This window comes from Schistocerca gregaria, chromosome X (genome assembly GCF_023897955.1).
Source record: "Schistocerca gregaria isolate iqSchGreg1 chromosome X, iqSchGreg1.2, whole genome shotgun sequence".
NCBI lineage: Eukaryota > Metazoa > Arthropoda > Insecta > Orthoptera > Acrididae > Schistocerca > Schistocerca gregaria.
This window is the reverse complement of record NC_064931.1, coordinates 667,084,910-667,112,002: the sequence shown is the minus strand read 5'-3', so window position 1 is coordinate 667,112,002 and position 27,093 is coordinate 667,084,910.

Below are 27,093 nucleotides of genomic sequence, written 5' to 3'. Positions count from 1 at the left end.
ATTCAGAAGGATGTAGGTTGCGTTAGTTACTTGGAGATGAAGAAGCTTGCACAGGGTAAAAAAGTAGCATGGAGAGCTGCATCAAACCAGTCTCTGGACTGAAGACCACAACAACAAGAGAACCTAGCGACATTGCAGTACTTGAAACTGTCTTTATCGGCTGAAACGTGTCTCTTCGATTTTGACTGTGGCTTTATGAAGAACTACACTTCGTTTTTCCTAACCCCGTTATCAGTAACACTGAAAGTATCGTCAAATCTTTCCTGATCCTCAGTCACACATCCCTGAATGTATTCAGTCTTGTGAGTTTGATCTTAAGCGTTACAAGTTATTTTTCCTCCCTCTCCTCTTCCCTTCTGTTTCCTTTTCAGGTGTTGCTACCCTAAGTGGCGACGAATCTGCACCCTCCGTAAATAAACTTGTCTTCATTTCTTCAACTTTTACAACATTCACAACACAACTAAAGTCATCAATAGCTTCCTGTGCATTCTGCGTAGTATCTACCTTAAAATCACTGTCTGCAATTCCACTCGGCACAACGCAAAAACCAGTAGCACATGTACTTTCCAGGTCATCTTTCCCAGACTCCACGGCCTCAAAAAACAACTATTATCACCTACTTAAGATACCTCAGACTCCGTATTTCCACAAGATATTGGAGCTAACACTTCTGCACTGCTCTCAGTTACTTCCACAACGCCAGTACTGTGCGTCGCAAGTAAACCAACAGGAACTTCCACATCCCACACGCTTCCATTCCTGATACCTGTTCTCCTTGTCTAGTCTCAGATGAGAACTTTCATCCTATGACGAAATCTTGTACTGTTGCTAGTGTAGCCCTCTCACATTTTTGTATCCACCAAGCATCAAATTTCTGCTCTTGCCTCTCTATTTCCTCTAAAGCTGCGTCCGCTTGCTTCTTGGCATACAGTACCTCTGTCTGTTCCTTGTAATGCTCCAATTCTCCAGCTTTCTGTTCATGTGCTGCTCGTAAGCAAAAGATTAGTTGTGACAGGGCGACAGTAGGAACACACATATTAGCGGTGCGCGTTTCTACCGGTCTCTTACGTACTCTGCTACTCCCCAGACAATAAACATATATGCAAAATAAAAGGGAATGACACCATGTTCACACTACAGACTACACAGTGAGTTACTCTAGTTCTTACAGCATATAATAGCCCAAGCATATTCACTACAGTCTCGTGCCAAATGACCCCAACGTCGACAAGTGAAATATATGGCTTGCACAGCCTCCGTTTACGGCAACTTGTGCACAAAAAGACTGCAAAATTCACGCCTGACCGGTTGTTAACTATGACTCCCAACAGTTACCGTCAAAAGCAGACAATTCAAGAGGTTGTACAAGAATTACCTTAATATTAGAATGAACATTCCTACTATCCGCCACGACCAATGCACAATGAAAACGGTCAGTTACAAGGTAAACAAAATGTTGGTCACATTCTGATCTGCATCTTTCGAAATGTTGACTGTAAGATGAGCGAAGTTGCTGTGGTGAAGACAGGAACGAGGAAAACTGGAGACGGTCGTAGCGGCCTCAGCATGAGGACCATTTCTTGACACCATTTATAGCCTTAAACACCTTTGGTCACTTTTTTTAGTGGGCCCGATAGCTGAGCAGGCGAGGTGCGATGCTACCGGTGCAGTAGGCTGCAATCGCGAGTGGGTATGGACAGCTGTCATACGCTGTAAGGCATCAGTGAAGCAGTGTTGCCTGATACATATTATTTGTAATTAACAGTATATACTGTCTTCTCCGGCGCGGTGGAAGGTGAGGTGATTCGTACATTCGTGTACGACAGTGAATGCGTACACAGCGCTTTATCAGCTGAAGCTGTTGTGCGAGTCAGAAATCAGCGTCAAAATCGGTCAGGTTGCGGGGACAGCAGTCTGTAGGGGCAAGCCTATCACAGATCACCGGCAACTTCTGCGCCCAGCACAAATGCTCTCGGAAATGGACGTGTGCATAAATGGATGCCAGCAGCATATCATGGGTGGAGGGTGAGGTGAAGGATGAAGTCCAGGGCCCGAATCAGCAATACAGCATGCAGCCAGGTAGGCAGTACTAAGTACAGCGAGGGAGGTGAGGCTCAGGTGTCTCACCCAGCGGTTTGTGGGCATTAGTTTGCAGACACTTGGAACGGCCCTTCACCATCGGAAAGCCAAAGTTTGTCCACACCTTTCTCACACACGACGGCGATCGAACAGCGGCAGCAGCGTGCAGGGGCTAAGTCCCACTGCAGTCAGCTGGCGTGGTCTCGGAGCAGAAGTCTTCTCTCGGCAGCAGGCAGCACATCAAGATACGACAGTCGAGTTACATTCTAACTAGTGAGACTGTCATTTCATTGTAATCAGAGATGTAGACGGGATGCCCACTATTTAAGTTGGAGATAACGTCATCACCGCCACATTGCGATCATTTGCCCTCACTATCAGTCGACTTGTCCCCACCGTGGTGTCTCAGATATTGTCAGATCCTCTTGTCTTCGCACTTCCCCTCTGTGCTAGGACGCCGTGGAGCGTCTGAGCTCGGAAGTTACATGTAATGACTCCTCAGTGCAACGCTCGCAGAATGACGCGCTAGGTGAGATCATACTCCACCATTTGCGCTTCTTGATTACGGCTCGGGTCGGTGTGGAAACGTATTACGAGCGTGGCCCTGCCTTCTGTAACTTTGCGCTTTCTGTGTATCCCAGATATCAGTTATGACATGTGCTATGAGGATGTGATTCTCTGCCGTCTGCGCCAAGCAATAACTTTAAAATGTCATATGTGCGCCGGATATTAGATTTACTCTGCAACACCATGTTGGCTTCCACGGAGAAGTTTATTTTGTTCCAGATAAGCCATTATGTTTGAATTCAGAATATGTCTTAGTATTTTGCTGTAAGCCGACGTGAGCAATATAGGGTGGTATTTTTGTGGGTCCGTTCTACTTTCGCATGTACTCATCTTTGTATCAGTACGATTACTGAATAGCGGCAATATTTCTTGATCTCGCTTTCTAAAGTAACAATTGAAGACGGAATTTAACATTTCCACTTTACTTTTACTATTTTATACTTCATTCCGTGCCTCAACAACGAGTGTCTGAGGACTTACTTTTTTCCATCGGCTGCCTTAAATTACGACCAAAATTTGTTAGGGTTTTGGAAGACCTCCTGTGATAATGTTTTCTTTAGTAGCTTCTGATTGCCTTCTATGCGTCTATCAGCATTTTCCTATTTCGGGTTATTCTTCACTTTGTATCTATTGCTAAGAATACACTCTTTCTTAAGAAGTTTCCCAATGTTGTTTGTATTTCGTGGTGGGTCTCTACCGTCTAGTTCTCTGCAATGAAATATTCGGGGTGTATTCTGTCATGCCAATTACACTCTGCGACAAAAAGACACAGACGCACCACGAAGGAGTTATGCAAACTGGTCACAAATTGATATTCATATAGGTTTCGTTGGAAAACGCAAAAGTGCACACTTTGGCGGCCGATGCAGCGTAATTTCACCAGCGCAGATGTCAAGGGTAGTAAGCAGCAGGGCGGAACGAAGCGTCAAAACGGAAGAGACGGCAGAACGAGAGAACCGAACAAACGTCAATGAGGCACTCAGAGCCACAAATACATCATTATTATTGATCCGGTGTGATTGGTGCTTCAGTGACCACAAGGACCATTAACAGGCAGCTTAAAGGAAGGTGGATGAGCTCAGGGCGCCGCTTGCGCAGATTACCACTGACCAGTGTACACCAAAAAGCCCGTTTGCATTGGTTAAGGGCACGTTCGGCCTGGGATCTCATTGGTTGAAGTATAATTGTCTTCCGACTTCGAAATGTGCCCCGACGACTACTTAAAATGTGTCTGGAGATATCACGGACAGATGTGGGATACCAACCTGACTGTCGACAGATAGTCCGCTATACAGACCGACAACCAGGGCTGGTCCGGCCTGCCACTTAATTTCATAGCAGGACCCTTACAGCACAGCGGTACGTCTACAAAATTCTACGCCCCATTTTGTTACCCTTCATCGCAAACCACCAGCGCCTCCCATATCAGTAAAGTGAATACCATTCGCACACGATGAGAGTTTCTACTGCTAGTCTTTGTGCTTGCCAAACCAGGCATTGGTCAGAAAGCTGGCGGGGTTTTTCCCCAACTGAGAATCTTTGGAGCATTGTGGGCAGGTCGCTCGAACCAGCTCGGGATTTTGACGATCTAACGCTCCAACTGAACATATTTAGCATGAAGACATCTAACAACTGTGTCAATCAATGCCTAGCCGAACAGCTACTTGCATAAGGGCCAGAGATGGTCCAACGCGTTGCTGATTTGCCCAGTTTGTGAAACTGTTTCTCTTGAGTAAATCACCGAATTTTTTTCTGAAATTGTAATCATTTGTTTGTCTGGACATGTCCATCACATCTATCGATTTCCGGTACTTCTGTCCTTGCGTAGGGTACCAGTTTGCTATAAGGCATGTTATCATTCTAGAAGCAGCGTTAAAGGACCCCAAATTGTAGTGCTAAACTAAACGCCATTATTTATTTTCAATAAAGGACTACCACGGCGTTTCACACTTGGTCTCACAGTGAACACGCAGTTTAATACTGTCCCACAGAGGAAACCTAAAGCACAGTATCTAACCCAATCCTCATGCAAATTCACCTTACATGATTTGATGTCCGCAGCTCGTGGTCGTGCGGTAGCGTTCTTGCTTCCCACGCTCGGGTTCCCGGGTTCGATTCCCGGGGGGTAAGGGATTTTCTTTGCCTCGTGATGACTGGGTGTTGTGTGATATCCTTAGGTTAGTTAGGCTTAAGTAGTTCTAAGTTCTAGGGGACTGATGACCTGAGATGTTAAGTCCCATAGTGCTCAGAGCCTTTTGAACCATGATTTGATGCAAAATTTAATGCTCTACATATATCGTAATCTTGACGGTTTCGATTAAAAGCTTCATTTCGGAACAATTTCAACAAAACCAGAAGAGTCCGATATTTCGATAGTTTTCTTTTCATCACGTTCCACTCATCAATTACACTCATAAATCGGATAAAGCTCATATTATTAATGTCAAAGGCTGACTTGAGTGATTAAAACTATTTCCAGAACTCCACTTATTTTTGAATGCCAGAACTCTAATGTTCTTAATCTATTAGCGGTTGTCCGCCATTTCGTGAGTGGGCCCATTTGTATTGTAGGTAAACTTCACGCAGTAGCCGGCCATATGCAATCTCAATGACCAAAAATTGTTAGAACATACTTAATTTAATTTCTTGTAAATTACATTTGAACATAAACGTTGTTTCTCTTTGGTTTCACGAAAGCTTATATTTTTCGTCTGTAAATTTATCATATCATTGAGCTGGGTGGAGTAGTGTCTAATGCAGCGGATTCGCATTCGGGAGACCCGGGTTGAGCCATATAATCGGCCATCCAGATTTGGGTTCTCCATGGTTTCCCAGTTCACCCACGACGGATGCCGGAATGGTTCCTTTAAAATCCCGCCGCCACTTGCCTCCCCTCCAGTAATAAAAATTCCGAGCAAAGCTCGGTCTCCAGCGACCTTAGCTGTCTGCAAGATATAAGAACTAAACTTACTTCTTTACTTCTGCCTCAGCAAATGATCGATAGACTTTGAAGTGGAATCGCCCCGTGTATTGCTAGCACTGGATAAGGTGGGAATTCTTTTCCACCTACTTCTCCCCTAAGTGACGGTCAATGTGCTGCCTCCTGCTCTCACTAACTCCTTATTGTTTGGAATGATACCACTCGTTGGAAAGACGTGGACTGCCAATATGTATGCGCAAATGCTCGCTACCATCTGTAAACAATATTTAGTGCCATACAGAAACACAACTGCATGGAGATAAGAAGGGCAGAATAATTTTACTGGCTGATTTCTGCTTGATGATTAATTTATTAGCTAAACGATCTACAATGCCATACATTTTATATATAAGGACCCACTACACACACAGACACACACACACACAGACACACACACACACACACACACAAACAAACAAACAAACATATTTGTATTGAACATAAACAGGGGACTATTTGACGCGCCACTGTGGCCGTGGCTCGAGGTGAACGCTATGTTCAAACATAGTACCATCAACTTCAATACGCTTAACGATCCGCTTTTCAAGCGACAGGAAAAAAGGATATCCGCGGGACTGTCATCAGAGGCGTTTCTGATGTGGTCGCCCATGTTTTCACGGGCTGTTGACACTTGCCGGTACACCTTATCTTTTAAATATCCCCACAGAAAGAAATGCGGTGACTTCAAATCCAGCGACCAAGCGGGCTAATTCGTGGAACAATCTCTGCCATCCACTGCCCAATGTAAACACTGACCAATACCTCCCGTGCTTCAGTTGCGTAATGAGCTGGGCAACCGTCTTCTTGAAACCACATACATTGTCGAACGTCCAGGGCACCATCCTGCAGCAGTACCTGTAGTTCCTGTTCCAAAAACGTTCGATATTTGTGTCCACTCAACGTGCCGTCGATAAAATACGGATCAACGAGTTTGCTCTTCACGTTACCACACCATACGTTAGTCGACCAAAGACGTTTGGTCAGCTTGCCGTAACCAGTGGGGGTTGTCAACACTTCAGTACTTCATGCTATGCCGGTTAATGCTACCACGGTTTGTAGATTCATCGGAAAATTGTATCTTGTCAAAGAACGTAGGGAGCGTTTGCATTTTATGTTATGCCCAATCACTAAACACTACCTGGTTAAGGAAATCAGCGCCATGAAGCTCTTGTTGCAGTGACACGTGTTATGGATTATACTTATGACGATGCAGTATTGTGATAATACAGCCTACGGACATAACCGGAATCGCGGTGCAATTGCCGGGCACTTATCCGTGGACTGTGGTACTGCTACTAGTACAGCTATTTCGTTAGCTTCTCCTGTAACACGTTCGCTGCGTTTCCTTTTGCTGCTCCGTACGCTGCAGTGGTATCCACCACTATTGAATCGGCGCACCTAGCAGCGCCGCGGTCCATTACGCGCGGCCGAGAATCTCATCGTTGGCCGTACTTCTCCATGCGCGGCCCACTGTTAGCATCGCAGGCCGGCTTCGCGCGCACACTTCCAGCCACAGCGATTGGCCACCCAGGCCACAGCGATTGGCCGTCCAGAATATACAGCGATCCTAGCCGCCGGCTCCATTAACTATGGAGTCATATTTAATGCTGCCGCCGACGTCTACACGCTAATTCTCTTCGTGCTACTCGGAAGTACTACACTGCGGTGTTTTGTTTCGTCTCTAGGACTGGTGTACCTGCTGCTCGATGTTGACTTGTCTGCGCTCTGGACTTACAAGGGGAGGCCGCCAATTGTGAAATTCAGATTCGATTCATACTGCGCATAATAAAAGCTCATGGCCAGAGGTGTAATGTGGCAAAGCACCAAGATGCACTTCTCAGCCGTTGTCGAGAAAATCGACAGTTAAAAGAAACCGTTGCGGTGAAATACTCTCTACGATTAATAATTTACTAGAGCGTCGTGGCGCAGCGGTAAGCGCTCGGGTGGTCCCCCATGCCATTGGATATTCAAGGGCCATTGAGTGGCGTGTCGTAAATTACGATTGTGTATCCATTTTGCAAGGTCCATTGGTTTAACTTTCTTTGCATTTAGCAAACGAATCACAGATCTGATTTCACACGCGACGACATTTTCAATTACGGCTGACACTATAAAGAAACACTGCAAAGCACACTTCGGCAGCAGCGATCTGAAAATGGCGCACATGTCTTCTTATTGAGTCAGAGTAAGTGCCGCGGTCGTCCAGTGTGGCCGAGCTGTTCTAGGCGCTTGAGTCTTGAACCGCGCGAACGCTTCGGTCGCAGGTTCGAATGCTGCCTCGGGCGTGGATGAGTGTGATGTCCTTAGGTTAGTTAGGTTTAAGTAGTTCTACGTTCTGGGAGACTGATGACCTCAGATGTTAAGCCCCATAGTGCTCAGAGCCATTTGAACCATTTAACTGCCGCGCATGCTCGGAACTGCGATCGTAGCGCTGCCGCGGATAGAAACGGAACTTACTTTGTAGACGACTCTCGTATTCCCCCGATTACAGCGCCATCTATGTGGAAACGAAGGAAAAGGGTCAGATAAAACATAAGTGGGTTTTACTGTAGAATCATAATCTGCAATAAAAAACGAGGTTTCCTATTGAAGGTTTCAAAATTACGTCCAGCCTCCCACGCACGGGGTGGGATTGAGGGTCGAGTGTGGTAACGTTGATCTCTCCCACCGAGACAAATTGGACGTACAACTTTTTTTGATCCAACGTGAAGTTCTCCAGATATTTCAATGTCCTCAGTTAAAATGAGCGCTCTGTATGACACAAGATGGCCAGGCAATGTCAGAAACGCTTGTACGGATGTTGCGGGGAAGGCTGTACTGAGACATAAATGTTAAGAAAAAAATTCGATACGTTGCTCTATTATTTAACATTGAAGTTAGATAATCAGATTGTCGCTCGCGCAGACTGAGGCTACAGCCAAGCAACAAAGCACTCGTTGGCAACACCGCCCCTGGCTGGCCGCTTGAATGTAAGCGCGTGACGCCCCGATTGGCTAATTTCAATGCTAAAACACTCTGAGACGGTGCAACGTATCGAATTTTTTTCTGAACATTTACTTCTCAGTACAGCCTGCCCTGCAACATCCCTACAAGCGTCTGACATTTTCTGACCACCCTATATATAGGGTGAACATTAATAAAACCGACAAACTGCAGATACGGTTTCCTGACTGGAAAAAGGTCCTATGAACATGTGTTCGGAAAAGAACGGCGTGCGTGCAACGACAACAGATCGTTCCGGAATACAGAACACAGCTACATCGCATTCATGTCACACCAGATGTTCAAATTGGGCTCCATGGGATTGCAGGTGATAGGGATCACATTAGAATTTATCCTATATCCATTTGTGATAACGGTTTATATAAATCAAAGAATGACTGCTTTTCTACATTTTAACGCCATTTAATTTTATCCAGTGGACACTGTAAATTTACCAGTCTGAAATATGTGTATTTCTCAACCAACATATAACAAAATGGTCCATTATTATTTGCCTTATTGTTATGTTCACCCCAATGGGAGTTACTAAATACGTCATTTGTGTATTATTAATTACCTGCAAATTATAAGTAAAATGCCGTTTTCTGCAGGGAACAGCTTCATTTAAATGATAGAAAATCGTAACATTTTGGAAAATATTGGTATGTATTTTTAAATAAATGCACATAGAGGTATCAGACGTACTCAACAGTAAGCATAGCAGATCTCTGAGAGCTGGAGATGTCACTGAGGGTAGCTTACGTGGTCACTTGTTTAATGGACACAGCTGTTCTCTCGTTTTTGGATGTCATCGAACTTGCTGTAAGTGATGTTACATAGTAAATCAGTAAAACAATAGCCAGTAAACAAATGGAATATGTTTCTCCTCAATCCAGTTACGAAATTTTCGCAATGATTGCGATGTGAGCGTAATACCTTAGGAAGGTTAGTGATGCATTCAGAGTTTTTGATACGCTTATACGGCCAACATTAACGCAACACACGATACTAACAGTACTAACTTCAGCGATCTTACAACAAGTGTCTATTCAGCATTTTCAAAAGTATGTTAGTGACATGTTATCAAAAGAGCAATAGTGACGCGTAATACAAAAACTGATGTTTGACTATTTATGTCAGTGTTAAGGTAATATTGTTTAATACATCAGTAAGCAATATGTTATAACGAACTTTTGACCAGTAAGTTCATATTGGCATTATACAATACATTGTAATAATTTGTATAATTTTAAATTTTTTTACGTTTTGGTATGTACGTCACTGTTTGTTTTGATTACAATTACCAGGATCCAGAGCATGGTACATAGAGATCGAAGTTAGAAGCACATTTAAATAAAGTTTAAACAGCGGCTAATGATGTATATGAATATGTCTTTCGTTAAGCGTATAGTACTGTTTCAAATCACGTTGCTCTTTGATAGCACTCAAAAAAACTTACGATCATGATCTTGTCAGTGGACTGAAACTAATACTCTGCAAACAGTTTCCATTTAACTTCACATCTGGTTTTTGGAGTATACTCAGAATCTCACTGAGGAAGAATTCTTGTTATTTAAGCTAAAAAGCGGATGACTCATATAGTTATATAAAATCAAAAGCTTCAATTCATATATAAACAATATGATTTACATACGCTACGGTCGCAAGTTCGAATCTTGCCTCGGGCATGGAAGTGTGTGATGTCCTTAGGTTAGTTAGGTTTAAGTAGTTTGAGGTGCTGCCTACGACTGAAACTTGAACTCAGGAATACACTTCACATGCTGAAAATCCTGCTGTGTCCCCTGTCCTGGGAAAGTAAGTGCAAAAGTATAGGGATTCATAAATAGCAGTATCCTGGGGAAAATGATGATAATGCTTTAGAGGAATAGCAGAAATATGTAGGATGGATTCCTTTATGTACTCGGTTTTTCTGCTTGAGGGTCCTAATTGATATACTGCAGAGACTGTTGTTGCAGCCATTGATGGCTGCTACAACCTGCTACACAGTGTGGCGCGCGTTGGGACTGATGAAGGCTGCGAAATGGGGTCAAATATCTTACTTGCGTCATTTCAGAGACTGGCAGAGAAGGTTGAGAAGATCAGCCTTGCTAACCGAATTTCAACGAAGCTCACACTCTGCACAATTTCTTCCAGAACTGATCATGGGCTCCAAGTTCTGAGCGGAATGGAAGGCTTCAATCGGGGACTTTGGTACTTCTCTGACAACCGACACTTGCGCCACAGATATGAGAACTGAAAATTAGGTGTACAGATAAACATTTCATGTTTTATTCCATGAAATAAATACATGGAAAACACTGACAAGAAAAAGGGACAGTATGTTAGAACATGGGTTAAGACATCAGGGAAAAACGTCTATGGTACTAGCGGGAACTGTAGAGGGTAGGAACTGTAGAGGGAGACAGACATCGACATACATTCAGCAGTTAATTGAGGATCACAGGATAGGAATTCGTGGCGGGCTCCATTAATATAAGAGTCAAAGAAACTCCTATCACAGAGAACATTTTTAAAAGCCTTGTGGTTAACTGCCGAAGAATTCACGTGTTTGGATAGCTCAGATGGTATACCACTTGGCTGCGAAAGGCAAAGGTCCTGAGTTTGAGTCTCGCTGCGGTACGTAGTTTTAATCTGCCAGAAAGTTTCGCATCAGCACATATTTCGCTGCAGAGTGAAAATTTCATTCTGAAAACATCACACAGCCAATGGCTAAGACATGTCTCGGAAATATCCTTTTTCCCAGGAATGCTCGTCCTGCAAGTTTCGCAGGAGGACTTCTGTGAACTTTAAAAGGTAAGAAACGAGGCACAGACAGAAGTAAAGCTGTGAGGACTGATTGTGAATAGTACTTGGGTAGTTCAGTTGGCAGAGTGCTTGCACACCACAGGCAAAGGCCCCAAGTTCGAGTTTCGGTACAGCATACAGTTTTAATCTGCCAGGAAGTTTTATTATCAATTGTCTCATTTCGTACAATTATTTACCACGTAATGTACAGACGAATTTTCACCGAATGTGGAATTCTGACATAGGAGAGTCCAGGAAACTCTTGTTGCCCCAGTACGTTTGTGAGCTCTGAATTGTTTTCCAAGATCTTGGATTAATGAAATCAAACCTTCAGTACAAATGAATGCTAGCATCGAAAGTATCGAATCCTGCCCACAGGTATTTGCCTCTCTCACGGAAGTTAATCAAGTCTCTGCAGCTTTCTTCATTGCCAATAAAATTTTTCGAAGGCAGTCTTTCGTGCCACACTTAACACGTGTAAAATCAGCACAGCAAATTTCAATTACGTTAATATAATTAAATTTTATAACGAACTTTCATGGTCGTATTACGGGCTGCTTTCCTAGATATTGTGAATGCCCGAGGCAGATGCAGGTATGTGGGAGAACAAGCCTGGAGTTAATAGGTCGGTCATTCTTTAATCCTTCTAAATGGGTTATTGTCAGAGCCTACCATACTTCCTTAACGGCGATTAATTTTTTTATAATGACATGTGTTTCCCAGTGCCTGCCGAAATAAGTTTTTGAACATTTGAAAAGCCCTTGAAAAAGCAGTATTTTGATGAGGAATGCTACAAACGGGAGCAGCAACTGATCAATGAAAATACTTGTATTCTATTCCTGAGGTTGATTGGCTGAGAGTAATTGATGTAGTAACGGTTTCTGGGAAGGGTTTTGGAGCTTGCGAGATCGAAGTCGTCAGACAGTCCTCTCACGTCGTTGAAGGAACTTCTTTCGGCCACTGGAGCGAAGACAATGTTTCGAAACGTATTCCTGAGCATGGTAGTTCGTGATTGTTAGTGATCAACCAATTTTTTTTTCAGATACAGGGAGCAACAATAAATCTGTGTGTGAATACGTGGAAACGAAAACAGCCTTTGATAGTAAATTTGTTTTATTCAGTTCAATAACTGGTTTCTGCCATTATGATCATCATCAGACTGACTTAATAGAGAAAGTGTATATTTCTGAGTAAGAGGAGAATGATATTTTTTTCTTTATTCTTTCATCCTCCTTGCTTCATATGGACGAGGGATGGGCTATCAGCGGTATAACATTCAGCTGTTCAGTCAAGAGCGTTAGAAAAATAACAAAGACGAAAACAAACATTCTTAAAAGGTGAAAAGCTTGCAAGTGGTTTTAAAAAGTATACGAAGAATAACTATTTTGGTGTTTATACAAAATCAGTAAGATTGTTGTTAACTTTCTACATTTAAGTCAAAGGCCTACAAGTTAATAGGTGACAGGGGAAGGCAGAAGGTGAGAAATTTGGTGTGTAGGCAAGGCAGTGGTATCAGGAGGAAAAGGGATGGGAGACACGGAGAGGAAAAATGAGAGTGATACCCTGATGTGGAGTGGTCCAGGTGGGAAAGAGCTGTAGTTGGTAGAATGGAAAAATATAGGGCGGACTTCATTGTGTGGAAGAGCTAGTGAGTAGAAGTTGCTTTGGAATGGGATATGAAGTGTGTGTACGTGTAGGGATGGTGGGATGTGTATTTAAGAGCATGGCAGCACCCTAGATTTTGGGGTCAGAGCGGAACCAAGAGAGTTATTGGAATCTACTTTGCACATAGTATAGGATATGAGGAGGTGTGGGTGAGGAGCGATGGGAATTTGAGGAGATGGTACACGATCTGCGTGGAGGAAGGTAAACGGATATGGAAAGTGAGGTCGAGTAGATGATGTTCAAGTATTTGCAGGGAGCTATAGAACTTCTGGTGGATGGATATCGACTGAGCATTTGCTTGCATAGGGGGAATAGGTCGGATCAAGGCTGTGAAAGACAGTGGAGGGGGGAGGGGGATGCAATTCCGAACTTCAGCCATTAGCCTATCGTGGGCTTTCTGTTGGATGGTAGGCAAGTGAGATCTTCATATTAATTGCCAGTCGATGGTGGGGTCCAAGATATTTTAATATATTAGTTAGCTGGACAGGACGGTAGTAAATGGTAAGGCAGAAGTCGTGAATCCAGAAGATGTGGGTGGTTCGTCCTGTTGTTGCCTGGGTTCTGGAGGGGCTGATCTTGAGGAGCCATTCGTTACACCAGTAGGTAAACTGAATGAAGTCGAGCTGGAGGGATCATTGGGATTTCTCGACTGCAGGGCAGATCTCGAGGAAAGCGGCTTCATCAGCATGCTGACGGAGGTGGATTGGCAGAGATGATTTGAGCGTATAAAGTAGGGGAGGGAAGGCAGACCCTCTGGAGCACACATACAGTGGGATGTCAGATGTGGGAATTGGTATTGTTACTAGTGAGAAAGATAAGAACAGTACAATAAGGCGAACATAGTTATCTGCAAGTGCGTAAGTCTGTAGTTTGAAAAGGAGATCCGAATGCCTATAGCCTTTCTCTAGGTTGAGAAAGCAAAACATTGCGGATTTACGGTTATTCATCTGGTGCGATAGGAAGCGAGTGACACACAGGATGGCCATCAAGGGAGAAGCTGGGAGAGAAGGAGCACTGGTGAACAGGGAGGAGTTGATGCACCTGTCGCGAGAGGATAGATTCGAAGAGCTTGCTAAACATGGAGGTGAACCAGATGGGACGATACGAGGAAACACCAGAAGGAGGTTTTTAGGAGATTGGGGAAAAGTAGGTTTCTGGAGGTTCTCCAAAGTTCAGGATAGTAGGCTGTGGGGATGATAGTCGTATAAAGGGTTGCAGTGGCGAGTAGAAAGGAGAGGGAGCATTCATTCAGGTGTCGACAGGTGAACGTTCATGTCTTGGGTAAGTGTTAATCGTTTTTTGTGAGGTACTTGTTTTATGTCATGTGCTGTGATTGGTGTATTTAATTCTGTTTGTAGTATTTTATCCAAGTAGTGGTATCTGGGAGCCAGAATGAGAAAGCGGTATTTGTGTGTTCGTGGATTGTAGGTAACATAGAGTAATTAAAATGAGGGTCTTTAGGAACTGGGAAGCTGTTAGAGAAATACTATATAGGGGTGTCAGCTTTGCTCATGTCATCAGGTAGACTATTTTTATAATGGAAGAGTTGTTTGTGACGGATGGAATAACTTCTGTTCAGTCGCTGGAACGTTTTCCAGAACTTGGAAGAGTTAAAAGGGAGTGTTGCTGAATCTGTAGCATTTCCAGCGCCAGTCCCGGCGTTTGTTAGAATTTAATAAATTCCTAATGTGTGTGCACATTTGCCAGTGTAGTGTGAGTGTATCCAACTCACATATCACAAGCGGTGAAAGCGACGGGATTTTTGGAGAAGGAGCAGGGCTTGTCACGGGAGAGAAGGCCGATGAGGATGTACAGTCTTGGTAGGAATGTGGGCAAATCCAGGGTCTGACAAGGACTGCGGCAGGAAGGACGTGGCATGGGGGATATCGTCAGGCTGCTGTTAGTTTAGCTGATGTTTAAAGTCTAAATATATATGGGTACCCTCTAAGTATTCCAGTTGATGAGGGAGTAGTCTGATAACTTTTGGACAGACTTTGAAGAAGTATATAGGGATGAGGCATTTTGTAGGAGAGGGTCTGGAAAGCAGCCAGGCAGTCATTTTCAATTGGATTGAGAACTTCTGCAGTGAGGTGTCCAAGAAGGTCGCGCGATATTAGGACGGCATCTGGAGTGGTGCTGCTTTCAGGACTGGTGCGCTGTGGGATAGGTACAATCTCGTCGTGGGGGACGCCACCACTGGAGTTTTGGAGGGATATACTAAGGATGTCTAAGCCAGCAGTATTAATATAAGTGTAAAAGGTACAGTCAGCCTGAGTGAGGAAGTTATAGGGGACGGGTAAGCAGGTCGGATGTAGATGATGACACAGGTAACAGTTAGGGCTTTGAATAAGAGGGTAAGGATAAGGGTTGCGGCCGAACTGGGACGTTCTTGTATGGCCGACTGTAATTCCGCACCCGCGCAAGGGAAGTATGATGCAGAATATAGGGAGAGGTTCGGATGTTGTGATAGGGTTAGAGGAACGTTTCATTTAGCATGAAGGTATGAACTTTGCGCTGGGCAGGATATAAATTTAGAAAGGAATTGTTTGCGGGTAGGGAGCGGATGTTATGGTACAGAATGTTGTATTGCTGTCGCGTCATGATGAGCGCCTAGGGAGCGATTAGGTCGGTGAGAGCTGGAGAGAGATTTAAAGGACGGTATCTATATGGGTGAGTACAAATTGGACTTGGTTTCGGGAGTAGGTGAATTCGATATTGAGGTGGTATATGGAGCGGATGGCAAGAGTAATGTGTTGGATTGTATGTGGTTGTTGGAAGGGGCGAAAATTTTGTAGGACAGCTGTGAGGAATCTGATGAAAAATGATATCTTTGGCACTGGGAGGTGGGTAGAGGTAGTTACTGGGATGGACAGGATTATCCATAGGTTTGATGGGTCAAAAATGACTACGCAGTCATGGCTATAAATTTTATTTGCTTCCTCAACTAAGTACAGGGAGAGAGGTATTTATTTGTCAGATGCTTCTCAATGTCAGTCAACTCATGTTGTTAACTTATCACACTGCTCTGACTCCTAAATATGCACATTCGTCTTTGGAGAAATCTGATTATGATCATAACGATCGAAACCGGTTACTGAAATGAATAAAAATATTTGCGATCAAAGACTGTTTTGGTTTCCAATTACTCTCAAACACTGGCTCACTATTAACTTCAGGATGAGCATTTGACTCCTCATCAACTCTAGGTACGTTTCCGCACACGGGTGAGAAATTCTAATGCAGGAATTTCTAGTTTCCTAGAACGTATGATTTTTGAGGGAGCGCCTGCTCCGGAGGTCGTGGTGTCATGTCATTTGCGAAGCTAGTAGCCATGTAGAGGTGGCTTCGGATAAAAATTACAGACTTGCTAGGGTTTAATTGGAGCCAATGAATTTCATATGTTTCTGTGGGAACTTGAGTGTGGTTTTCTTGTGTGTCTTTTGACCAGCTGAGTTTGAACTGTAGCCGGCCAAGGTGGCCGAGCGGTTCTAGGCGCTACAGTGTGGAACCGCGCGATCACTACGGTCTCGTCTCATAAAAGTTGCGGGACTGCAATATTAACCAGTTCCGCACGAACAGCTGGACGTCGTCGTCCGAGGTGATTCGTTTGCCCATCAGAGCCTTTTTAAGTGGACCAAAAATGGCGTAATCACAGGGAGAGAGGTCCCGACTGTATGGAGGGTGACCAAGAACCTCCCATTTGAATTTCTGCAGGAGTGCCGGGACTGTGTTGGCCGTATGAGGCTTTGTATTGGCCGGCCGCGGTGGCCGAGCGGTTCTAGGCGCTTCAGTGCGGAACCACACGACTACTACGGTCGCAGGTTCGAATCCTGCCTCGGGCATCGATGTGTGTGATGCCTTTAGGATAGTTAGGTTTAAGTAGTTCTAAGTTCTAGGGGACTGATAACCTCAGAAGTTAAGTCCCATAGTGCTCAGAACCATTTTTTTAACTGTATTCCTGTGTTGTTGTTGTAAAATTTTTCGGCTGACATTGCTAGGAGACAGAGTCGGTGTATGAAATGTTATCGGAGTCCAGCAGCTGGACCTCAGAACCTTCCTAAAAGCTGTTAGGCGTTGATTGGTGGTATAGGCGTAGTAACAGTGTTAACCCTGAAATGCAGGTTAAATTGAGACTCTTTATCCTTATTTAAACTGCTTTAATAGTATGGCAGCGTAGAGCATTAATCTGGATCCGCCAGTAAATGTTTCATAGTAAATCAGCGAGCAATACGTCACATAATTGGCCTAGCATGCTGCACTTCGCCAAGAGCGTGTGGATTCCTGCTGCGGCCATGAGTGACACTTTGCACGACGCCATGGATGCACCGAAGACGGACGAAAGGAACTTTTCAAAACTTTCCCACAGTATTAAAAATTATTTGTTATAATGTGCCTTTCGTGAAATATATAAGCGTTCGGAAATTCCCATAAAACAATTCTGATCATTGCGCTTGATCACCTTCCGATCAAAGACTTCTTATTGCCTTTGTATGTCCCTCGTTTTGAAAAATAAGCACAACGTCAATATTTTGAAGTGTCCTGAGATGATTAAGAAGGTTTGATGTGAAACATTTGGAAATATTAAAACCAGTACAACCGGTTATTAAACGTGTCTTTACTCTCATGATGAGTGCACCAATGTCCTGCATCCACTCTTGTGAAGAAATCACAATTTATACAGAAATTAGATAAATATGTTTTCTTCAGTCAAAGAGAACGTATTGCCAAAAATAGCAAAAACACAGAACACTTAGGTCAAAGTGCGTTATCGAAGAATTCCTACCCAGAGTTGGGGGGTTCATCAACTTTCCCTCTATTCTTACAAGAAAACATACGGCTTGTTCACAACTGAAACGTTCTAGGACATCACTCTTAAGTTAAATGGTTCAAATGGCTCTGAGCACTATGCGACTTAACTTCTGAGGTCATCAGTCGCCTAGAACTTAGAACTAATTAAACCTAACTAACCTAAGGACATCACTCACATCCATGCCCAAGGCAGGATTCGAGCCTGCGACCGCAGCGGTCGCTCGGCTCCAGGCTGTAGCGCCTGGAACCGCACGGCCACCCCGGACGGCACTCTAAAGTTACTGAAATCAGTATATATAATTCTGAGACACCAGACCCCTTTGTCACAGAATGAGAGACTGGTTAGTGAGGCGAGAGGCAGTGAAATGTATGTGGCAGAATGGCCAGTTAGCTGAGGAGGCTGAGCCGTGGGTGACAGAGGTCGACAAGCATGGCTAGGATGAACGCGAATATCTACACAGTGACTGACCAGTAATCACAGTGGACTACCGGGAAAATCTGAGGAAGTAGGAGTGAAGCTTCTCTCCTGTGGGCAAGTGTGGACAATACTGATTCCAGGTAGCGAAAAAAATTAATATATTTGTACAAAAAACACGTAACGTAACTTACATACGTGCTACAGGAGAAGCAAATACACCAGAGAAATCGCAGCAATAAGCGAGCTCATTGCACTTATAAGTGCAATTCTAAGGCCCGCACTTCAAAAGTTGTAATTGTTTTAATTGCAATAGTTTATAAAATTAATAATAAATGAGTAAATGAAGAAATATTTGGTATGATGAGTCATACGAAAGCTAATGTCTTCAGTAATCACCACAACATGCTCGTTTTAACATGTCCTAATGTATGAGCAACCATAATGACATTATTCAAGTAATTATAATTTTAATTTAGTTATGAACACGTTCAGAGTCGGACGTAGGCATGCACTCGTGAAATTTATTCATAACTTGGTTAATTCTGTGAAAATGTTTTAATGAGGTGTCACAAAGTAACCGTAAAAATTTCCTCTGCGTTCTAGTGCATTCTGTATGTATGTAGTTACATTTAAGTGAATAGTGGCCAATTATTCAATGCTTATATTGAATTCAGTAGTCGTAACATCACAGAGTGCTTAAAACACGCAAATCGACGAACATGGTCTTTCATTTTCGCTCTTTCGTTTGGGTCGTTCAGCAGTGGTGGGCTTGTGACTGTATTGCGTGGCCGAAGTGCCATTTAATTTAGATTAACGATCGTTTGATTGAAATTTTAAAAATTCACGGAGCTTCGAATAATTTCGTGAACAAGAGCTCCATACTCTACATTCTGAAGGGATTTAGAATTATTTGGGCGATTTTGGGTGATGTTTTTGCGTGACCATGCGTATTTTAAATTTGAGCAGTTTGATGCGGCTGTGAACTGTGATATTTCGCTGCAGTTATTAATGGAATTAGTGTCTGACGGACTTGTTAGATGTTTTGTCGTGGCAGTTACTGAAAATAATGAACTTTAGTTTACATAGCGATTCTAAGTGAGAAACTGCATTTCTAAACTTTAGGTATCTGCTGCTGATCTCGAGAGCTCGTGAGCTGTTATATGAACTATGCTTGCGCATTTTATTTTGTTCAGCTTTCTGCTCGCACTACGTAACTACATACTTTGTACTCCACAGTTAATTAAGGTTTAACTGCTTCATTTTCATTTGAATCCACAAAACTGCGTCAAACCAAAGTTGTTATTTGTGCATATTTCATTTAGAATCATTCTTTTGTTTACATTTTAAGCTATTTGGTTTAGTCTGCATCGATATCCTGTGGGAATTTATCCAGTTGTTTCACATGTTTACAGTTATTTTACCTAGTTATATTTGTATTTACGTATTCGTTGAATTTTCTATCTACTGCTTAAATAGTTAATTAATATTTCTAGTTTAAATATTTGACATCAGAAAAAAAAGGTTCAAATGGCTCTGAGCACTATGGGACTTAACTGCTGAGGTCATCAGTCCCCTAGAACTTAGAACTAATTAAACCTAACTAACCTAAGACATCACACACATCCATGCCCGAGGCAGGATTCGAACATGTGACCGTAGCGGTCGCGCGGTTCCAGACTGTAGCGCCTAGAACCGCTCGGCCACTCCGGCCGGCTGACCTCAGAAGCAATGATGCATACCCGACCCCTTATGACTGATAATGATCCAAACTAACAAAATTTTGAGTAATGTACTGCAAACACTGATATCGGTTATCTGAAACCATTGTGCGCTCGTACCTTTCAGTGTTATTCTGACCGAGTAATAGGCTAAATCATAAGCCTCTTCTGAGTGAAAAGAATTTTTTTTAAGTGATTGGTTAACGAGTACACACATTTTTCTGAGGACAGTTATTAAGGATGAATGGATATGTTCCTGAGGATTGTTAAAGTATCAACAGAAGTGTTAGAAAATTTTGATGGTCAAGTTGCCGACTAGCCGTATCTCAAGTATTTTAGATAGGCGAAATATCAAGGCCTACACAATAATCACCACATTAGATTGGATATTGTCACACTGAAATATGAGGCACAGAGCCCCACTAGAAGAGGTAGTTACGACTTGCTGTGACGGTTTCTGCTCGGGTTTTCTGCAATAAGTATGTGAGGTCACTTGTTCTGCCCACCTATGCCCCAAGACGCTCAGGCTTGCCATTCGAGGAACAAAACAAAAGGGAGATTAGGATTTATCGTTCCATCGACAGAGACAGAGAATTACTGGAATTAGAGCAAAATAATAAAGGAAATACGTTGTGATCTTTTCAAACGAACAATTCGGGCTTTTACCTCAAATGATCGGTGAAACCCTTGCACAACCTTCATATGGATGCCTGAATCCTCCTACTCACAAATATAAGTTCAATGTCTTAATCACTATGTTCATGCCCCCCAGTTTAACAGTTCAGACTTTCAGATTTCGAACACGATGGGAATGTCTAACATATATGTGCTGATCAAGTGACACAAGGTGAAACGGAGAATTTCACTTGCCGTCTATAAAGAGGCCATTATATGTGGTGCACAAATTGAGATGGTAGTGCTTTTACGACAATAGATGGTGACAAAACACATGTGTTCCGCCGTTCACGTACACAGCAGATGAAGTCGAACCGGCAACGCAGACAGTTTCACACCCAGTAAAGTACTCCTTGTGTTGTACCAAACTACACTTTCCGTTACGGAAATGCGGGCAACAAGGAGGTTCCTTTGTATAATCTCTTAACCACTTATCGCTGTGTATGCGCCGCTTCTGTCCAATGGTTTCATGTAAATAACTGTCAAAGAAGAATACTCTGGATGAACCGAAATGTTACAATATCGCAACACCATTGTACGGAGACAGGTTATTCTGCACCACTGAAACTTACTCATGCGCTAAGATTGCGCTCTATTACATCTTTCGGACAAACATAGACTTTCTTCACCTTTACACTGTGCTTATTGCACTGCAGTAAGTGAACTTGACGCAACATTGACCTTCCCAATAGTGGAATACGGGATGGGCAAAATAAAACGAGGGATGTTGGGAAAAGAAGGTCCGATCGGGCGCGAAATGGAAACCAAAGTGAAAATCCGCTAAAACTTTTCGCAGATGTGTTGGGCAGTGTCTCTCGTATGACCTTTGATCGCGTCATGTCGCTCTTTTCAGTTCTGAGAGCACAGTGATCACATGAAGATGCCTAGAAAATAGTGTCTCTCGTCTAATATGGAGGCATGGCAAGAGATTATGGCTAATGTCGTGCAGCCCACATAAAATAACTGTCATGAGTATCCTTCTTCATGACTATTCTGAGCCACACTCTGCGGGACAATGAAGATGATCCTGCAGCGTTTTCGATGGGAAGTGTTTGATCACGCACATCATAGCCGTAAATGGCTTGCCCAGGGTTTCATCTCATCTCACATGAATCTCTGGCTATGAAAACAACATTCTCGCACAGACAATGAGCCCTAGACCAGCGTAGAGAATTGGCGGAAAGCACTAGCGGCTGGCTGCCTTCTTCTATGACGAGGGTATGGGAAAGATGGAACACTGTGACAAATGTCTAAGTCGGAGCGGCGACAACGTATGTAAAGAAATAACTGGAAGGTGTAGCTAACAGTTGCAAATAAAACATTATTAGTTTTCCAAGTGATTTTCATTTCGCAACCGGTCGGATCTCACTTTCCGAAGAGCCCTCGTATTTCATGTATCTCAATACAGAAAAGGGCAACCGCCTTGCCGCAGTGGATACACCGGTTCCCATGAGATCACCGAAGTTAAGTGCTGTCAAGCGTGACCGGCACTTGGATGAGTCACCATCCAGGCCGTCATGTGCTGTTGCCATTTTTCGGGTTGCATTCAGCCTCGTGATGCCAACCGACCGAATAGTAGCGGCTTTCGTCAAGAATACCATCACAACGGCCGGGAGTGCGGTGTGCTGACCCCACGCCCCTCCTATCCGCGTCCTCCACTGCGGATGACACGGCGGTCGGATGGTCCCGATGGGACACTTGTGGCCTGTAGACGGAGTGGTTTTTCAATACAGGCAACCCAACTTACATATTCCGTCCGTAAACTCGGTTGCCTTTCTTAAGGCGCGTAAAATATTTTCTGGGCCAGTTTTATAATAAACAAAGCTTATCCTCAGTCGACTGGAATCATTGGATTGGACATAGAGGTGCTTGGGGTCAACACACCGCTATCCCGGCCTTTTTCGGTCTTCGTGACCTGGAGCCTCCACTGCTTGATCAAGTAGCTTCTCAATTAGCATCTCGAGTATGAATACACCGCTGTCCAGGTTTATACCGCATGGAAAAAAGGAGCAACAAGTAATGGAACGACGAACCTAAACGAAACTTCACAGGTTAAGAGCGTATGCGATCTTATTTCAGTGATTACAAAATTGAGTCACGTTTACGAAGAACTTTTTAGTATGAGCCCACTAATCTCTATGACGTTGCACCCCCTCTTGCATGAATGCATGCACTGATATGTTTAGAAAAGGTGTCAGACAGTGGTTATATCCTCTTCTGAGAACAAGCTAGTCCACAACTCTTTTAACTGGTCTTTGATATCCTGGTTACCTGCAAGGGTGCGGATTTCACAGCCTAAGTGGTCGCACACATGTTCTATCTGGGAATGTTCTATCTGGGAATGATCTGGGAATCTTCCTGCACCTCATCATCAAGCAGAGAGTTTATAGAGACATTTCCATTTATATTTATTGATCCTCCATCCATCACCTAGCCAATTAAATAGACGATGTGTTTTTTTTTCAAGTTGTACAAAAGAGGTTTTTACTGTATCGTAGTACATATTCATAATCTTAACAAACAACTAAAAACTTTAAAAAATATCGTTAGCTAGAGAAATTAGAAAAGCTTAACTGAAGATTATTTTAATAAAAATAAGAAAATATGAATAAGACAGAATCGAATGTGTAAAAGCCAGCCACAATATGCCATTCCAAATTCAAGCACCTCTGTAGTGCATTTCTAGCCATTCGCCTCTGTGTGGCTAACAGTTTTCTGATCCCAGTAATTGACTGTGTAACACCCCACCCGTCACCTATCTGATTTTGGCGTGTGTTCACCCCAGCTAATTGACTAACAGATCAACAGAGAGTGCAAAACTGCCACAATATCAGATAACGCAAGGAAAGTAATAAGGCCCTGTGACTCCTGATTGAACTGCGGTGGCTGTGTTGACATTAATTGATTCAGAATTGATCACTTTTAATTAAAAAGGGGTGCACATTGATGTTATATTCAGATATTTAACACCAGATTCAAATGTTGAACATAAAATTAATCAAGAAAGTGACTTGGGATTTCAACTACTTGACTGAAAACAGATGCAGTTGATTAGCACAAATTTACTTTAACTCCCAACCTTCAATCATCACATTACTTGACTCTCCTAACAGGCAGTGGTAATAAATTGACTTTACGTGGACTAAAGCGTGATAAATAAAAATTAATTCCTATCGACTGACCCAGGCGTAATGCGAAATGCGAGAAGAATTCCCCAATACACGGCCCATGAAACCCTCACTTTGCCAACATGATGCAACAAATTAATCAGTGTCCTAATTCAAGCCGGAGCGGGTGCAATATCACCCAATCCAGCATGGCGGGGCGTTGTTGTTGTGAGGACGTCACCTGGCCTCGTGGTGCTGCAAGGTTGTGCTCGTCTATTCACTCCTAGCTATCTTGCTCAGTATATAGCTGAACCAAAACTTTCTATCTTCAAGCTCAATCGTTTCATTTGCTTAGTCCTAAACTGCAGAGATGCTCACTCTTTCTCAGGCAAGCTGAGTAAAGAACGCCACATCTGCACTCTAGGCAAGCTGGGAACGGAAGACCACTACGGAGACATCTCCCAGTCCTTCACCTCGGTTTCCCCTCCAGCAAAATCACTTACGCCAATTTCAGCGCAAGTCGCATTAATTATGCGTCGCTACCCAGTGCTGACCAATGCCTGCTCTGGGAAGTGAACAAATTCCCACAAAATTTCCCTTCCTCTCAACTTCTGCTATTTAGCTCCTCCCAGTCCACCCATCAAGGTTAGCGTCTGCACAAAACACCAATTTTTCCGGAATTCTGACTCCCAGGAGAGTACTTCAAATTCCTTGATCCTACATTCCCATCGGAGGACAGCGTACTTAATTCTGTCGTTCTTCACCTGATTTACTTCAGACTCTGTGGACCATGAATTCAGCATGAAGTTGCTATAGTCATGAACACGCATATTTTGGCCTCTGTTGACCGCTCCACTGTAGCTTTGCATGGGTTTCTAGCATGATTCACTGAAAACGAGACGAAGGACATTTGTCAAAAGGCATACAAGTTCTCTGTCTGCTACTCGGTATACCAGCATGGGGTCAACCACAAACTCACTGTCACTCATCTTAAGACAGCTGGAGGCCACGCCCCATTACCGATTTCTCAGAGCTTGAGCCACCCTAAGCTGCCTATTGTCGCTTCCCTTTGCTGCTCCCCAGCCGGCCACAGTCAACTCTGAATACTTCCCTTGGATAAACTAGCCTCCAGTAAATCGACACGTTTCCACGAAGTTTTCATGTCATGTGAATTAATTACTTTAAAACTATCACCAGGCATTAATTATTCCAATACATCCATACTATACAAGACGTATTGTGCCTTGTCAGTCATTTTTGTTCAGCCCTACTGTTCGCACAATGTGAGTTAGGTGATCTTTAATGACTTCATGTAAGGGGCATAGTACTTGCCATCTTACAACTGGCTTTAGGGAAGCACCTCACAATGATTAGTCTGTCTTCTTTTCTATTCTTTTCTAATTTCAATACTGTTCTAACTTAGTCTAAGTTCTTATCGCATTCTATGTGTGCAGCTAGCCTTAGTTAGTTTCATGTTCCACGCATCATTTGCACTATACATCGTAATGATGAAGATCTAGTCATTTTATATTCAAGCCACAAACTATTTTCTAAATAAGGCTACATGCTAATAATTCACAAGTGTTCTTTTTTTTTTTAAATAAAAGTCTTACAGATGTGAGTTAGTAATTCCTACCCATCACCTTTTACTCACTACTATAATAGAAATTCGTCTAGAGAACAGAAGGTATTGTCAAGCAGAAACTTTTACAGTTTGTTTTAAATTTTACTTTGTTATGAGTCAGACATATCAAGCAGAAACTTTTATAGTTTGTTTTAAATTTTACTTTGCTATGGGTCAGACATTTTATATCACCACGTAAGGGATCAAAAAATTCGGTTTCAGCATTGTGCTCATCTTTTTGTGTTAAATACAAACTGAACGTGAGTAATAAACATCACTTTTCCCTTAAGTATCGTTATTATCTACATCATCGTTCCTTTGGCCTGTAGTGGATTATTCACAACCATCTTCGTGAGGGAATAAATATATTGTGAAGCAGAAGTTAAGATGCCTAGAACTTTAAACAGATGTCTGCAAGATAATCGTCAGTGAGTACCACATACTACTTTTGCACCACATTTTTTAGCTTTTAAGACTTTCTTTCTTAAAGATAAGTTACCCCAGAACATTATTCCATATGACATTAGTGAATGAAAATACGCAATATATGTCAGCTTACCGATTTGTCGCTCCCTATGATTTGCAATGATTCTAGGTGCAAAATTGGCTGAACTAAGTTGTTTTAATAGTTACAAAACGTCGCATTTCCAGTTTAAATTCTCATACATATGAGCACCTATGAATTTTGAAGTTTCCACCCTATATGATATTTCCTCACTATGTATTACACTTATTGTTGATGTAGTACATCTAGGTGTGCAGAACTGAGTATGACGTGTCGTTTTAAAATTGAGGATGAGATCGTTCGAAGATATCCAGTCAATGACACTTTCAAGGACACTGTTTACTATTTCTTCTGTTGTTGTTCAATGCTTGGATTGATTGCAGTCCTAGTGTCATCTGCAAGAAGAACTATTTCTGCTTGTTGTTTTTTGGAAAGAAGATCGTTCGCATATGAGGAACAAGGTCTAACCTAAAATTGAGCCTTGCGGAATAGTGATTACTCCTCAGTCTGAATAATGTCCCATGACTAGAGTGGTTGAATTACTAGAATGTTCCTGTTGGGTATCATGATCATATACCTCTTACAGTACGCACTACACCTGTAGAGCCAACAAGCAAATTTCATTTACGACATCTATCAATTCACGAGACCCAAACATGTGACAAAACCTGAACAGAGCCGCTGACAATACATCACATAAACTGTTTGCCGAATACATAGAAACAAGTTTGTACAGATGATACAGACAGGCAATTACCTGAAATGAACATGATCCGTGAGAAGTATCCGACACAGAACATAATGAAACCACCGTCTCTGAGAATAACGAATAATAATAAAGTGAGCGATCCAGTGGAAACGAAACAGAGTACATAAGCCACATTAATACCTGACCGACTGACAGCTAACAACTCCCAAAGAAGGAGATAAAGAAGTAACACTTGTAGCCTACAGTTAGCTATAATCGTACCAGTAGTGCCCCAAATAGGTACTTTAAATCTGTAAAAATTATTCTGTGGAAACAGTACCAGTAGATCGCTAAATCATGCATAAATACATTTGTATTATAAAAATATATGTATTTATTTACACTGGATAGCACAAAAATCGGGCTACCCCTGAATTCCAATGTGTAGGCCGGACCTGACTATCCAACCAA